This window comes from Pieris napi, chromosome 20, assembly GCF_905475465.1.
Source record: "Pieris napi chromosome 20, ilPieNapi1.2, whole genome shotgun sequence".
NCBI lineage: Eukaryota > Metazoa > Arthropoda > Insecta > Lepidoptera > Pieridae > Pieris > Pieris napi.
Genome location: NC_062253.1, coordinates 6799365 through 6817091, shown reverse-complemented (window position 1 = coordinate 6817091; position 17727 = coordinate 6799365). Strand labels below are relative to the sequence as shown.

The 17727-nt window shown below is 39.0% G+C and overlaps 1 protein-coding gene across 1 annotated transcript in view; it reads left to right on the top strand.

Moving 5' to 3' along the window:
- Positions 1 to 12439: 12439 nt before the first annotated feature.
- The window catches only part of LOC125059897, a 35687-nt gene continuing 30399 nt past the window's right edge, over positions 12440 to 17727 (top strand). The window contains exon 1 of the mRNA XM_047664581.1: positions 12440 to 12666. The gene's annotated coding sequence lies outside the window, so the exon portion shown is untranslated. The remainder of the gene's footprint in view (positions 12667 to 17727) is intronic.

Sequence of the window (17727 nt, the reverse complement as noted above, 5' to 3'; positions counted from 1 at the left end):
GCGCCAAAAAGCTTTATTGTGTAGCATAGCAGAATGTTCCATATCTTGTATGTTGCTATAGATACCGGCAAACTTCTTGAGCATTAAACAATGGAGTGGGAGAAAGTTCGCGCATCGTACACATTGGACACAAACGTCAACTGATTTACCAATCACGCGATATTTATAAAAAATAGAATGTTTTTGTTGTTCGATGTGTATACGTCTAAGCAAACTATCTCCTTAAAAATATGACGCCCTAATAATTAACACATGGGCGAAACAAACTTCGTAGAAATTACCTTTGTACTTTGCACTTGTTTTGTTTCAGTAATTATTAATATAACGAAAATAATGTTGTATTCTTTCTAGCTGGAAAGCTGCAAATTACGTTGTCTTAATAACATATGTACGTAATGTATAAGTAATATCGTGTTTTGAGAATGGGGAAATGACATTACTTCTTCCATAAGGGTTACGGACAAATTAGTAAATTAAATAACAGAGATATTTGCTGACAAAGTCTCTGTAAACATAATTAAAGCGGATTCCCGCATGTGATGTCGTCTCAAGGTATAATTTCGCGCAGTAAACCCGGATTTCGCAAAGACCTTCCAATATCCTCTAAGGGGAATTCAAACGAAGTAATAGGAGATTTGTTTCTGAACAAGTTATAAAACTTAAATTGTTCACGGAGTCGATAATTATGTTACCACATTGGTGTAGTAGTTAGAATTTTTGACTTCACATCGTAACGCCCCAGATTCAGATGCTATTAAAGTCTTAAGATTGGCAGTTGGTGGTGCCATGCCTTGGATGTTGTAAAATTATGGTTCATAACTGATCCAATGGTACTCTAGACATGTCGGACAACTTCCCTGTTGGCGACTCATAGATTTAAATAGTATTAAGTATGAGCTATAGGTTAAATATGAATATTGTTTGGTAATTAAGTATGAGCTATAAGTAAAATAAGAATATTGTTGATAGCTCATAAGTAGAATTTTAGTATAAATAAGTTAGATAAAAATATGTAAATAATTCAAGGGAAAAATACAGTTAAATAAATAAATAAAATGCTTCGCCGAATAAAAGGGTCGCGTAGCTCTCGTCGCGGTATACGCGCGCAGATTTCTGTAAGCGCAGCTCTCGTCGCGGTATACTGTTTGAGTACTTAAGCTCGGCGAGATTTACGCAAAATCCTCTTTTTCCTCCGCAACGAACTGGGACCCAAGAATAATCGGCGAAGCAAGAAACAAGAACAAGGCGCAGTTTCATTTCAAGACAACATCCTACAATTACGCACTAGCAGGGGTGCGTGGGTTGAGGCGGTGCCAGCGATACGTCAAACCGTCTCGACAAAACGTACGTAGTCAAACCCCACCGGTATTCAAAGCCGCGCCGAGGTTACTTTGGTTACTGCACGGGTGTTCTCAAACGAACATCTAAACGTCTAATCCCGTGCAGGCCCGAGTCTCTGAGGCGACGTCGGGATTGGCTAGAACAGTAGTACGTACGAAGTCAAACCCCACCGGTATTCAAAGCCGCACCGAGGTACTTTGGTTACTGCACGGGTGTTCTCAAACGAACATCTAAACGTATAATCCTGTGCAGGCCTGAGTCTCTGAGGTGTCGTGGGGGTTGGCATCAACAGTGGTCCTTCGAGCCGGATCCTGCAACGGTTGTCATCAAGAAGTGAATACTGCGAAAAGAAAATGCCAGTCACAAGGTCACAGAACGGGATGCAGCGAGGGGAATCGACGACGACTGTTACCTCCGCCACTACGTCCGAAGTCCGGACCACAGGCGAAGAGATAACGATAGAGCAGTCCACGTCGACGAGCGCAGCCAGCCAGCCAGATCAAGCATTGACTCTGGCACCAGCGGGTTCCACCCGGCGGGCCGCATCGAGAGCCGTATCCAGAGCCAGCTCAAGAAGACAAGCCGAGGCCAGAGAAGAGCTGGCTCGCTGCGAGCTGCGGGAAGCGCAGGCAGCAGCACGCCTGGCCAGATTACGATTAGAAGCAGAAACGGAAGAGGAAGACTCCTTTATAGAAGACGTCAACGATAACCATGAAGAAAAGGTGGCAAACTGGATGCGCTCATCGGCACAAAGGCCAGAAGAAATAGAAACAAAGAGCGACATTCGAGCAATAGCTGACGCAATAAAGGAAGCCATGACTACACATGTAGCGCCGCAACCGAAGTACATTCAAGAGCTGCCGATATTTGAAGGCGACAGCTCCGAATGGACGGCGTTTCGAGTCGTATATGAAGACACATCTCCGATGTTCTCTGGCATTCAGAATATGGCGCGGCTACGTAAAGCGATTAAAGGCACAGCGAGAGAAAGCATTAAGAGCCTCTTGTACTCAGAGGCGATGCCAGAAGAAGTTATTAACGCTTTACGCCGAAGATTTGGTAGACCCGACGCACTGGTGCTAGCTGAACTGGAGAAATTAAAGGCGCTTCCCAGAACGACGGAAAATCCCAGGGACATATGCGTCTTCGCTAGCCAAATAAATAACAGCGTGGCCGCCATAAAGGGATTGAAGAGACCGCAATACCTCTACTCACCTGAAATCGTGAAACTTATAATAGAGAAGATGCCTCCAATTCTCAGATTCAGATGGTACGATTTCACGGCTGCGAGGGAAGAGGAATCGTTCAGTGATATTCAAACGATAAGCAACTTCCTCAATTTAGAAGCGGACAAATGCGGCGCATTCGCGGTACTCGAAGACAGCAAAAGCGTACGACCGAGCGCAGCGATAAGACGGCCAGTGAAGCAAGCTACGTATAATATCGCTGAAAGGTGTAGACCTGAAGAAATCAAGTGCCCAGACTGTGAAGGTACACATAAACTGAAAGACTGCCAAAGATTCCTAAAAGCGGCAGTCAACGAGAGATGGGAAACAGTTAAGAGGCTTAAGGTCTGCTTCAAGTGCCTCGCTGGGAAGCACCGGAAAGAAACATGCCGAAGACCACCGTGCAAGTTGTGTCGAAGATGGCACCATAGCCTACTACATGTGACGTCGGAGAGCGAACAATGTCACGAAGAGGCACCGCCCGAGACAGCGACGGTCAATACAATAAGCACACCGAAAGCTATTCTTAAGATGCTCAAGGTGGAGATATACGGACCGGCTGGGAGCAAACAAGTACTGGCGCTGCTAGATGAAGGCTCAACGGTGACACTGCTTGATGAAAACGTGGCTTCGAGCATCGGCATTAAGGGTCCTCGCGAAGCCTTGAATATAGAAACTATCGGCGGAGGGCAAATGAAAAATCACGACTCCATGATTTTAGATATCGAACTGAAAGGGATCAAGGAAAGCGAGAAGAGCACACTTAAGCGGGCAAGAACTATCAAGGAGCTCAAATTAACCCCTCAATTCGTAGATAAAAGCCGACTAAAGAAGTGTCATCACTTGCGGGGCTTACTACAAGACGTGTGCTACGAAGCTGAGGCGCCGAAGCTGCTCATTGGCCAAGACAATTGGGAGTATATTGTCTCATTACAAATACGACGTGGAAAGCCAGGGCAGCCGGTGGCGTCACGAACGAAGTTAGGATGGGTTCTCCACGGCTCCGACAGCAGTGGCGTGTCGCCGATCAATTACGTGAACACATGTGCACACGCCAGCGTCGTCGAAGATAAAATAGATCAGTTGGTGAGGGAACACTTCACTATTGAGTCTTTGGGGGTTCAGCCGAAGAAGCCTTCAACGGATATCGAACAGCGAGCACTGGACATATTGGAAAGAACCAGCCGACAGTTGGAAGATGGCAGATACGAGGTCGGACTGTTGTGGAAAAAGGAAGATGTATGTCTTCCAAATAACTACGCAGCAGCTTTCAACAGATTTCAAGGCATAGAAAGAAAGCTGCGTAAGGACGCTAAATTAAAAAATGAGTATAGCGCGCAGATAGACAATCTGTTGAAAAGCAACTACGCTGAAGAAGCACCAGCCGACTGCACATCTAACAAAAAATGGTACCTGCCTCACTTCCCAGTGGTTCACCCTCTGAAAAAGAAGCTGAGAATTGTTTTCGACGCTGCGGCCAAATACAACGGAGTCAGCCTTAACGACGTTCTGCTGTCCGGCCCGGACTTACTACAGTCAATATTTGGAGTGCTACTGCGATTCCGCCAAGGCCCTGTAGCAATAGCGGCCGATATAAAAGAAATGTTTCTGCAAGTGAAAATACGTAAAGAAGATAGAGACAGTCTCAGGTTCCTATGGCGAAAAGACAAGGAAGTGCCAGTGAAGGAATACAGAATGACATCAGTGATATTTGGAGCTGCGTCGTCGCCTTGCACCGCTATTTATATAAAAAACAAGAACGCAAAGATCCACTTACATAAATATCCAGAAGCGGCGCAAGCAATAGAGCGCAATCACTATATGGATGACTATTTGCAAAGCTTCCACAGTGTTGACGATTGCAAACGAGTAATGCAGCAAGTCGACTTAATCCACCAGAGGGCGCACTTCGAGCTACGAGGATGGGCGTCGAATAAGAAAGAGATCGTAGAAGCCGACGGCGAACAGGAAGTGCACCTAGGTGAAAACGAAGAAAAGACCCTGGGACTGAGATGGCTGACGTCAGAGGATTGTCTTGGATTTAGAAGCCAATTTAGGAAAATCCCTAACGAGGTAGCGCGAGGCATGCAGACTCCAACAAAACGAGAAGTCACGGGAGCTGTGATGTCTACTTTCGACCCACTCGGACTGCTATCACCCATTCTCATCCAAGGAAAGAAGCTCATTCAAAAGATATGGCGCAGTGGTGTTGGATGGGATGACCAAATCACTGAAGACGACACCGAAGCTTGGAAGAGCTACCTAGAGCATATCGGTGGAATAAAAGACATCCGACTGCCGCGATGCATGTCACCATTCTGCACTGAGGGGGAGCTGCATACTTTTACTGACGCGAGTGAGACAGCGTATGCAGCCGCAGTATACTGGCGAACCAGAGGTAAAGGAAAATACTTGATAAACCTCGTCGCCGCCAAGTCAAGAGTAACGCCTCTGAAACCAACATCTATGCCGAGGCTTGAACTGCAGGCAGCTCTATTAGGTAGTAGACTTGCAGACTCAGTGGCAAAAGAACTCGACCTGCAGGTTACAAGGAAAACGTTTTGGACGGATTCGAGTGTGGTACTTTCCTGGATAAAGGCAGATCCCAGAACGTTTAAGACCTTCGTAGCTCATAGAATTGCGGAGATAGAGGATCTGACAAAACCGCAAGACTGGAGATGGGTGCCTACAGCGCAGAATCCTGCCGATGATGCGACCAGGAGCCCACCGGAAGAATTTAACGCGGAACATCGGTGGTTCAAGGGTCCAGATTTCCTGTCAAAAGGCGAAGAAGAATGGCCAGCTCCACGAAGTTTTAAAAAGGAAAAATGCGACGAAGACAGAACGATGGAGCAGGTGAATACACTTCGCCACAGTGAAATTACTCCGGTTCCCGAAAACTTATCATCGTGGACAAGATTGTGGAGATCGACTGCCAGGGTACTACAATTTATCGACCTATGTAGAGAAAAGAAGCCGTCGAACCTCGAGCGCTGCAATAAAAGTGCAAAAAAGAGGCGAACTTACCTTCCGATCGGCGAGACACACCTATTACGAGCGCAGGAAGTTCTAATCGCCCAATGTCAGCAAAGCAGCTTTGAACAAGACATTAAAAATCTCAAACAAGGGCGCACGACGGAGAATCGAAGCCAATTGAAAAGGCTAGACGTCACTATGAAAGACAATCTCATAAGACTTCAAGGTAGAGCAAGAACCGTAGCGGGCGTTGACAACGACTATTTAACGCCCATAGTACTGGATGGCAGGAACGCCATTGGGAGATTGATGATTAAACATTATCACGAAAAATACAACCATGGTAATCAAGCCACAGTAATGAACGAAATACGGCAAAAATACTGGATGTTAGGCCTGAGATCAGTGCTGCGTAGTATACAACAAAACTGCCAGCACTGCAAGCTAAAGAAGGGTAAACCAGCGGAGCATCCGGCGGGCAACTTACCTCAAGAAAGGCTGAGGCATGGTGAGCCCCCTTTCACGTGCACAGGTGTGGACTACTTCGGTCCAATGCTCGTGGCGATCGGCAGACGAAGAGAGAAGAGATGGGGAGCCTTGTTTACATGCCTGACCACAAGGGCAGTACATATCGAGATAGTGCCCAGCCTGACGACGGACTCTACTATAATGGCGTTAAGGAGATTCGCTGCTCGAAGAGGAATGCCAAAGATAATTTATTCCGATAATGGAACAAACTTTGTTAAGGCCAGCAAAGAACTCCAAACAGCCATTGAAGAGCTTAAAAGAGAGGAAATCGTCACAGAAGCAGAGAAGGTTGGCATACAGTGGAAATTTATTCCTCCCGGCGCACCAAATATGGGAGGAGCTTGGGAACGATTGGTGCGCTCCATTAAGGTCGCACTGGACGCTACATTAAAGGAGCGCGTTCCACGAGAGGAAGTTCTGCATACGTTGCTGTTGGAAGCAGAACACATGGTTAATTCCAGACCAATAACGAACCTAGCTGACAATTCGGAAGAGGAGGCGCTAACCCCAAATCACTTTCTCATTGGGCGATCCAGTGGAGCTGCACGCGTTGGGCATTTTCCTGATGCAAAGCTGGTGGGCAGAGACGATTGGAAGACCGTCCAACGACTCTCTGATCACTTTTGGAGGAGATGGCTACGGGAGTACTTGCCCACGCTACTGCCCAGGAAAACAACAGGACGACGGGAAGGCGAGCAGCTGCAGCCAGGCGATGTGGTTCTTATCGTAGATCGCACGCTACCACGATGCACTTGGCCCAGGGGAATCATCGAAACCACGTACCCCGGGCCCGACGGAAGAACCAGGATCGTGGACGTCGCGACCAAAGGTGGAGTGTTACGAAGACCATCGTCGAGGATCGTCATCTTGGTGCCTGCGAAGTCGCCGTGCAGGAATGACGGTGCTACGCACGAGGGGGAGAATGTTGGCGACTCATAGATTTAAATAGTATTAAGTATGAGCTATAGGTTAAATATGAATATTGTTTGGTAATTAAGTATGAGCTATAAGTAAAATAAGAATATTGTTGATAGCTCATAAGTAGAATTTTAGTATAAATAAGTTAGATAAAAATATGTAAATAATTCAAGGGAAAAATACAGTTAAATAAATAAATAAAATGCTTCGCCGAATAAAAGGGTCGCGTAGCTCTCGTCGCGGTATACGCGCGCAGATTTCTGTAAGCGCAGCTCTCGTCGCGGTATACTGTTTGAGTACTTAAGCTCGGCGAGATTTACGCAAAATCCTCTTTTTCCTCCGCAACGAACTGGGACCCAAGAATAATCGGCGAAGCAAGAAACAAGAACAAGGCGCAGTTTCATTTCAAGACAACATCCTACAATTACGCACTAGCAGGGGTGCGTGGGTTGAGGCGGTGCCAGCGATACGTCAAACCGTCTCGACAAAACGTACGTAGTCAAACCCCACCGGTATTCAAAGCCGCGCCGAGGTTACTTTGGTTACTGCACGGGTGTTCTCAAACGAACATCTAAACGTCTAATCCCGTGCAGGCCCGAGTCTCTGAGGCGACGTCGGGATTGGCTAGAACAGTAGTACGTACGAAGTCAAACCCCACCGGTATTCAAAGCCGCACCGAGGTACTTTGGTTACTGCACGGGTGTTCTCAAACGAACATCTAAACGTATAATCCTGTGCAGGCCTGAGTCTCTGAGGTGTCGTGGGGGTTGGCATCAACATTCCCTTTGGAGTATAATCGCTATGGAATAAAGAGACTCATGTTCACAGACTTGTATACTGCAATATCTGCTGCGTGCATGGTCATTCTCTATAGGGTCCAGCTGAATCGGCATAGAGAACATTATTATTCAGCCAAAAGAGCAGTGTGGTGACTAAGATTGTCATCCCTGAGGTCGTAGATTCAAACCCCTGTTCACCAATGTAGTTTATGTCTATGTGCGCATTTAACACTCGCTGACGGAAAACATCGTATGAAAACTGGCATGATTTTTGAGCCAAAAAGTCTTTGACGGCGTGTGTCAGGCACAGAAGGTAGCTCACTTACGTAAGAAAAAAAAAAGAGTGTGTGTACTTATGAACACATGTTAGAAGTTGTAATTCTTTGGCGTATGGAAAAAAATAACTAAGTGATTAACGATAAATATTAAAATTAATCAATAAAAAATTTATTAGTAAATACTATCACATAAAAGGCTGTAACGCCACAGAATAAGTGGCGAATAAGCGAAAGGTAAGGTGACCCGCAAAACAAACTCGTAGTTTGGTAATTTCTAACATCTGATTTATTCATTGAAGCACACACATATAAGAAATGGAAATGAAATAAAGGTATTAAAACTTATATGCGACAACTATCTCTACTCCCACAAGTATTTACATATATAATACTTTAAGTAAAAGAAAATTAGATTTTCAAAGTTCCATGTGTTACAAATCTATAGTATTGTACACACATTTATAGTTTATGTGTGTATATAATATTTAGTAATGCTTTTGTTAATTTGATGGCTAGAGCCAACCATTGTGGTAGCGTTTACCTAGTGCAGTATACTTGCACTTTTAACTAAATCACTATTTTGTCTCTTACAAAAATTTAGTTTATGCTGTGACAAAAAGAGACCGCTTTAGTTATGCAATAATACTGTTTATTTTAATAATAAAAATCTGTTTATTCATTTTAAGTACATATACATTACAATATGTAAGATTTGGGAACCCTTTTAAGTAAGAAATACCTGTGTCAGGGTTCCTAGCTCTTCCATAACAAACTTAAGTATAAATTCCTTAAAATATATTATATATAATCTAATTAAATCTTTTCAACTGTTATCAACACGGCTGAGTGCATGAGTGAGTGTGTGGGTGCAAATGTGTAAGGGAGTGAGTGAGTCAGTGAGTGAGTCAGTGAGTGAATGAAAAAAGTGTGTAACTACATAGTAGGGCTCAAAAGCAGCTCTAACACTGCGTAAGGTATGTTCGGAAGCCAGTCCTTAAAGCGGGCCATAGACGGACCGCATGATGCAGTCAAGACCGACTGCAATATGCGGTTTGCTCAGGAACTGCTCGAGCGGTCCGTGTATTGCGGATATGAATTTAGTATCGAAACTGCAGCCCTGTGATTCTGTAACTCACTTCACGAACTCACACCGCGGTTTTCGCATCGGCGGTCGCTCTCAAATCAGTCGTGAAGCAGTCATTTTATGATTTGGCATTCTGATAAACAATAAACTATAAGCTCCCACCTTATCAGAATGCCAAATCGTAAAATGACTGCTTCACGACTGATTTGAGAGCGACCGCCGATGCGAAAACCGCGGTGTGAGTTCGTGAAGTGAGTTACAGAATCGCAGGGCTGATCGCCGTGCGGCGACCGCATATTGCAGTCCGCCTTGACTGCAACATGCGGTCCGTCTATGGCCCGCTTTAGTCGTATCTTTACATTGCAGATTGTGTTGATAGATATTAAGCAGCCTATTTAATTTATTATTATTTTGATCAAAGGGAATCAAATTTCACGTCAAATATCCGGATTGTCTTATATTAAAAAATACATATAAAGTATTTCGAAGTTGCAACGAGATAGTTTTAACCCAAACTCCAATGAAGAGTTAATTCTTGACGTCACTACCATCGAGGCGGTTTCAATAAGCACTTTAATACAAGTTCAACTAATTTGGGTCCCCACAAAAGGTACGAATGTAAGTTCAGTTGTAAAGTTACGAAGAGATTTGCGGTATATCAATTGTTGGGACCGCTTCTGTTTTGAAATTTAGAAACTTTTCGCATAGTTTAAATAGTCCAGTGTTTTGTATAGTTTAGTAATTACCCAATTTAAATGTGTTATGTATAATCTACACTAATATTATAAAGAGGAAAGATTTGATTTTTTGTTTGTTTGAAATGAATAGGCTCCTAAACTACTGACCGATTTCAAAAATTCTCACCGTTCTTTTCACCGTTGGCAAGCTACACTATTCCTGAGTGACATAGGCTATGTTTCATTTTCAAAAAAATTAGGGATGCTTACTAAAACTTGAATAATCTAACCCAAGGTGTAAAAAAATTAACAAAAAACTTCCTAGAATCGTGTGCGCTGCGAAAACTATTAATGATAGAACAAATTGATGTATCTAAACTTTTCAGGACACATCACTATCTATAAAAAATGTCTCGACAGTATGTCTCTATCTTTTATAGTTACGTCACAATAAGCGTCTTTTTATTATTATTTCTTTATTAAAATACCACTGCTAGATAAGGCTCTTTATTCGTACCTAGGTATTGATCCTTATCAAAATAAATACCAACGTTTCACATAAGCTCCAATTTAATGGCATAACCACCAAAAACACATGGTGGATTGGTGTCCTCCTGCCGTTTCTCTTGAATAGTTTACTACTATGTAATATAACAAAAATCTTAGCCACAGCAACGCTTGGCCGAGTCTACTAGTATAATATATTTTTAAGTAATTATATATTGTTCACGTTCACGACGAAGTAGGTGGACTAACGAATTGCCGAAAAGCTCGCGGGTCATTTCATCGTTTACGCAAAAGATATAGTGTAAATAAACTTGTTAAACCGAAAAACGTTACTTAATTATTTTACATAACTTGATGTTTCGACTACACAAATACTGTTGAAAGCAGTATGACTTTAAAGTGCTCAAGTGTTTACGTAGACAAACGTGAACTCTCCATCCTTAAATACGGATGTTCGACATAATTCTATCACAGGAGTAGGCACAGGCATTAGCTTTACGTACTCATGCTACAGAATATTCAAACACCAACATCCTAACTCAGGGCTTTCGGTTAATTTTTCGTTTCAATTTCGTTTTAAGTAATTGCTTTACCTGTGATTTTAACGCAAGATCTTATGATGAAGTTGAGCAAGCTGCTGCGCTATTAATTTCCCACTATTTCAGTCTAGTGTAGCAGCATTATATACAATATATAAGGGCATATATATAAAAATGTATATATAATTCATAAATATAATTCATAAATATAATTCTCAATAACATTCGAATTGCATACAATTCTTGGAATTGGGAGTAGTGTTGGCCTAGTGATAAGCATGATGATCAGAACTAAAAATCGTGCTTTCGACTCTAAATTGACCCATTTTTCTTTCCTATTATAAGTCTTCTATAGTTTTACGAAACTAAAGTTACACTAGGTAAATAGTTTTAGTATCAAAATTTTTAATAAAAAAATTAGTGGAGCTAGCAGTCACCAATTCCACTTATGTCACTGCTTAACCGTTTCCCCAGTTCTGCACCAGAACTGGTACATTTATAAATGAAAGTGTAAAAAAAAATGCAAAAAAACATTTTAAGTGGTAACAATTAGTTAGTAATTTAAAGTAGACTTAATTATATATTATAATGATTGTTTGGCATATTTGTTGTAAATTTATAAATAAATACTATAACTTTTATTATACTTCCAATAATAACTTTGGCTTTCAACTTAGTTATCGGTGACCAGGGCTATAAAACAAAACATTCGGGACTATTTAGCATATTTTAATTAATTTTTTAATATAATTATAAAATTCGTATTTTCCTTAAATATTGCCTTGGACTACTTGAGATTTTTAGCAATTTTCGCGGCTGAATTAACCTCTCTACGTTAAAGATAGAATCTTGAAGGTAAGCTTTATAGATGAACCCGCAGGCGTAGTACTAGTACAATATAATCCGCGAGATATAAAGCCATTGTTGCTCTTTTCAAGAGAACTCATAACCGTAGATCCCGATTTTATTGCGCTTCTGTACTGCAATATGCCTTTAAAATTGAAGGCTTTATCTTCAATATACTGTATCTGCTATCATTGTTCCATAGACCCTTATTAAAGGTGAGAAATTGTGTGGTTATAATCAACGTTCTGATTACTCTTTTTATGTAAAATGTTATACATATAACCGTGAGACAAAAAAAAAATCCAAATATTGCATTTGGCTTAATAATGGACGGGCGTTTCTACTACTCTTTGTGTAGTATTCTTTCGAAGACACCAAGCATCATTATGTATAACCCTGCGTATGGTGTATTAGTATACTAAACAATAAGTCTCGATTGTGAAAAATACTCACAAAAATTAACGTCTACATGCCTTTAAAACAAGAAAGAGCATTCCTACAATTATGTATTTTACTTGCTTTAAAACTTTGGATTTTTCAATAAATCCCTATCAGATATGACAAAAAATTAATACAAAATGAACAGCAGGTGCTGAATATTTTTTACATTTGACTACGAAACGTTTTCTCGTAAAAACTTACCACTTCATTCGCCCTTATATCGTGTACGTTCGGCTACGTTCGTAGGCTTTCGTCTGGCTTCGTTACTTTGGGCGGGCTCTCATTCAGTCGCCGCTAGCAACGACTACTATCTGACGTGTTTTTTCATATATTTATTTATATACGTTAGTTATAAACCTACAATTACTAAGTAAGTGATAAAAAATTAATTGGAATTTTATTATAACTGTTAAAAGTGTAGTGATAATTTTTTCGGAGTGAAATTAATTTATTGTGAAGGAAAATCACTGACTTAAACTCGGCGGGAATGATGCCGGAGTGTTTTGCGAGTATAAAAATTTGCGAGGTAGGAAGTGCCACTTAATTTTAATTTTATTTTAATATTGAAAATTCTTATTTGATATTTCTGTGTGCACTCAGCTACAGTATAATGTATGTTAAGTTATTCCAAAATTTCATATTCACTTCCATTCGAAAATTATGAAACTGAAATATGTATTTCGACACCAAAAATAGCATAAGAATAGTTTGAGAATAACATTTCACTTTTATTCCAGGTTATATTAAACAGTACGATAATTTTAAACAAATTTAAGTGTCTTTTAAAGAAATAAATCTCCGCTCATGTCGATACAAAGCTTCTTTGTTTTTTAGTCTGTTTTTGTGTTAATTTAATTTATAAATTTATACATCATGTTTTTACATAGATACTTTTCTAGTGCTTGCTAAAGCCATTTTGCTTATAAATAATTGCGACTCATTTTCACATTGAGTTAGACTTCGATACACGATATCAATCGAGCTTTTGTTTAAATGGCTTCATTTTTAATTATTCGTCATGTTAAGATTTGTTCCATTTAAACAAAAGCGAATTCTATATTTGAAACAATTATTTGACCTAATTCTTTTTATTTTTCAAAAAACGTTCTTTTAAAACAAGGAATAATAGATAAGAATTCTTAAATCATAGTTTTTTCGCACATACAAACCTCAACCTGTATATAGAAAGTAATGAAATTTGAAGTTTGAAAATTCCAATTTCCTATGAAAATGGTTCGTTCAATAGGAGACGTCAAGCGTAAATTGTCAGTAAAGCAATAGGAGCTGAGACTTTATTAAAACTACTTGATATGTATCAGAAATTTATATTACCTTTTTGAAACGTGAGGAAAATGAAATCGCGTGGCCCCTTCAGTGGGATTTTCGGATGTATATCTATTAAGTAGCTTTGATTGGCGCATGCCGTACGATATTATAGAAGTATATGTGAATTCTTTCGATTATGGAATAAAGTTTATATTATGTAAGAAAAGGTTATTATTAAAAACAAAAAACCTTAACAGTTGTATTTAAAATACGAATATTTTCAAACTTTAAAAATCTGTCTGTTATGACTCCTATAGCGAGTACTTATAAAAATTTAAATAACGTATTAAATTACCTAATTATAAGGAATAAGTCTTGTTAATCCTAATTAAATTGATATTGAGACGACCTCATAAAGATTTTCAATATAATAATTGAAGCCTTATTTCCTTATCTACTTTACATGATTTTTCAATTACGAATAAAAAGAAAATTGGTTTTCTCGCATTTTACCTAATGGAAATTTTATCAACATGAAATTACAGATTATCTTCCTTATTCATTCCCACGGCCAGTCTAGTTAAGGTTATAAACCCTGGGGTCGCGTTTAAACCCCGGGTGAAAACCAATGTATTTTTCCATGCGCATTTAAATTCGTACGGAAACTAACATATCTTCGGAACATCAACAGCAAGCTCCATGAAAATCTGGTCACTTACTTGCTTAAAGGATCAAAAGACCAAAATTTCCTATTCCCCATGGGGTTTTCGGGACTTTATATTTTACTAGCTGACCGGGCAAACGTCGTTTTGCCATGTATATCATTTATAATTAAAAAATAGGGGTTGATCGTAGAGGGGTGAAAGTTAGGGGTTGTATGTATTTTTTAATGCTGTATCATAAAAAAAGTAAAAACTAAATTATCTAACAATAAAAATAAAAAATTTAGGGGTGGACTACATTTAGGGGGATGAAAAATAGATGTTGTCCGATTCTCAGTTATACCCAATATGCTCACAAAATTTCATGAGGACCGGTCAAGCCGTTTCGGAGGAGTTTAACCACAAACACCGCGACACGAGAATTTTATATATTAGATTTCACAAAAACTAGGACTGGTATTTGAGAAACGCTTTTCGCTTAAAAACTACCGTATAATTTGTTTCGTAGCACACAGTGTGATGACCTGAGACAGATATAGCCATTCGGGTATAAGTTGAGACAATGTATTTGATAGATGTGACCTCTACTTACCACGATTTCTGAAAAACGGAATTATTAAATATGTAGTACTTTGTTATCTAAAATCAATTAAAATAATATTGTAGACGGATTTAGATTTTATGAATAAGGGGGTTTATGGCGTTTATCTTTAGAGCGTGGGGGTAGGGGGTTAGGGGGTCTTACCGCCAAGCAAAGTAGCTAGAAATCTTTCATCCAATTTACCAATTACATTCAGTCAAAGCCGTTTAATTTCTTTTTACGTGGCATTAAATGTTCTACGACATAATTGAATCTCTTTGTGGTGTTATTTATATATAAAAAATCTGTATGATCCAACTTAGGCGGTGAGTTAATTAATTGGTTGGGTACATGATACATGTAAAATCAATTGAAATATTAGTTGCCATATAATGTTTTATAGCTTTCCATAGTCGTACCCGATAAGTTTTTTACTTATATTATTGATATAAGTAAAAAACTTATCGGGCTTAACACGAATGATTATTTCCTTTTGATGATTTGGTATTTTATTTTATTTTATTTATATATTAACAGCTCAATGGCCAAACTTAGACTAAAAACAATAAAATACAATTAAGATTTACAAAATTTACAGTACAGGGTAGCATTACCCTCTTATCCCCTCCAGGTACATATAGTATATTTTAGGAGTATATAGTATATTTTAGGACAGCCCATAGATGTGGGACAGCCCAAGAAGTTTAACGAATATTATAGGTAATTGATTCAAGAGACTATGAAGAGTTTAACACATATTTGGTAAATCAAAAAACTTGGCAATTTAAAAGATTGACGGAGATTTTCTTGCCAGTTCTTCTCGTCCATTTTACACCTTTGATTTAAGAACTGGCCAAAAATGTAAATGAAGAACTCAATCTTTTTGTGGATGTTAATTTTGATTTCGATCGCCTAATATCCTATAGCGATAATAATTCAATGAAATAGATGCATAATTAATTGTAAAACCCGTGGCTGTGTGAGTGTGCTATTTTATACATCTTGCATAATAACACAGCGTAATAATAATTTATCATTTGTTGTTTCCGACGCGACGTTGCAATGCAACAAGAAATCTTTGATGTAAACCGCAACACGCCATCTACTGGTACGAATTGCATTTAATTACAGTTTTGTTTTTGTTCCTTTCATACATTTTAGTGGTTTAATTGCCCCAAAAAGCGGGAAAACTTAAGAATAATCGTGAAAACATCGAATGGATTTCGTAAGGTTTTTGGGTAATATTAAATGAACATGGTTTCGAGTATTTCGCTGACGATGGCTAGTTAAAAAAGCTCAAAGTACTCGGATGATTGAGTTACGAAGAAACATCTTTAAAGAAGTTTATTTAAATGATTTTCATTTCAGAACATCCAATATAACTTTGCTTGGTAGCTATAAGGATTATCCAAATTTTATTAAGAGTTAATACAAAGATAAACACCAAGATGAGGTAAAGATTAAAGTAGACAATGGATTGTGAAAAGGCGGTCTTGCTGCCACGATAGATTACTTAATTCGTACGGGCTGCATGAAATTCGGTAAATTTTATCTAGTTAAATACATCAAAATACCGGAATAATAAATATAATTTCTGACTACTCTACTCCACTCTTTAGTATCGACGATTTATACTCTTCGGTAGTGAATCAATTATACACCAGACTTTGATGACGCCCACTTAGAGTCCTAAGCCCTTTAGCCTAAGTTGTTGTGTGCATACTAAGGTCTTAAATATATTCTTGCAACATTTCGATATCTATAACTCGTAGGTAGCGGTAAGTCTATTCTCCCGTGATTCAATCGTAGGATTGATATTTTTTAAGTCTAGTCAAAATACTGCTAATTGGAATCAATTTTTGCGGTTTCTTAGGCAAGCTTTGTGTAGAATATGAAAAAATAAATCTGAGTCGGCTTAGTTGGCAAAATGTCAATTGTCGATTATAAACCCAAGTGCCGTCCAAACGTGAATCTATTACAAGTTGACTTCATACGGTTTAATGGCGATTTTAAATACAGTCTCAAGAAATGGTTTATTTCAAATAAAATCGCGACTTGAAATACGTCTTGGATAATAACTCTAAGAAAAGCTATGTACAATAATTATGATGAGGTATTTCTATCACACAAATATGTCACCACATGTTCCCCGACTGTTTCATGACAGTCAATTACTCGCTCACCTCGGGCTCGTGTGTGGAAATATAGAGATGTAATCACAAATGAATATTTCCTTAATTGTATTAGGACTTTCTTCTTATAATTAATTTACAAAAATGAACGGATCTAGTGCTCGCATCAAAAGGGGTGGAGAGGGCACACAGTAAAAATGAGTAGAATTTAATGTTTATTTGATTAACTTTTTCATCGCATATGTTCCATCTCTAATCTTGGCAGATTTATGCATATTTTTACGCAAGTAAGACATTTTGGTGCCTGACATGTGCCATTGGTTTTGAGGTGTAAAACAGAGTTTGTTTATTATGTTTTCCTCTAGGAAAACATCTCTAGCTTAAGAGCAAGAGCACGTGTTATTTCAAATCAAATTAAAATATCATTTATTCATATAGGTAACTCAATGTACACTTACGAAGGTCAGTATACAAAAATTATGGTTCTTAATTTAAATTTACGGCCAGTTCTTAAATCAAGGGCGTAGAACGGTAATTGGCCATAAACGGTCACTCTTTTCAATAGCAAGGTTTTTAAAAAAAAAACAAACTATTTGTAACAATTACACCATGCTCCTCAATACATGTTAAATCAAAAAAATAATGAGTAGATAAATAAGAAAATCAAATGTTTCACTTTTATCAGCAAGGCGCAGTGAAATAGCATGTGTAGAGCATGAACTTACATAAGTTTAGAACAACACGCAAACACGTAGTATCAGGGGGAATCGTATATAAAGAACGCTATTGATGTACCGCTAAGCAACGAACAAGCCACACTTTTAACTACCAACTTCTTTCCTTCTCTCAAAATTCAACATACCCCGCATCGTGGACTAATGTGTTTTATGTTTGAATTTCTTTTTATTAAAAACAGAAAACGCAAAATTAATTTCTCGTTTACAGTT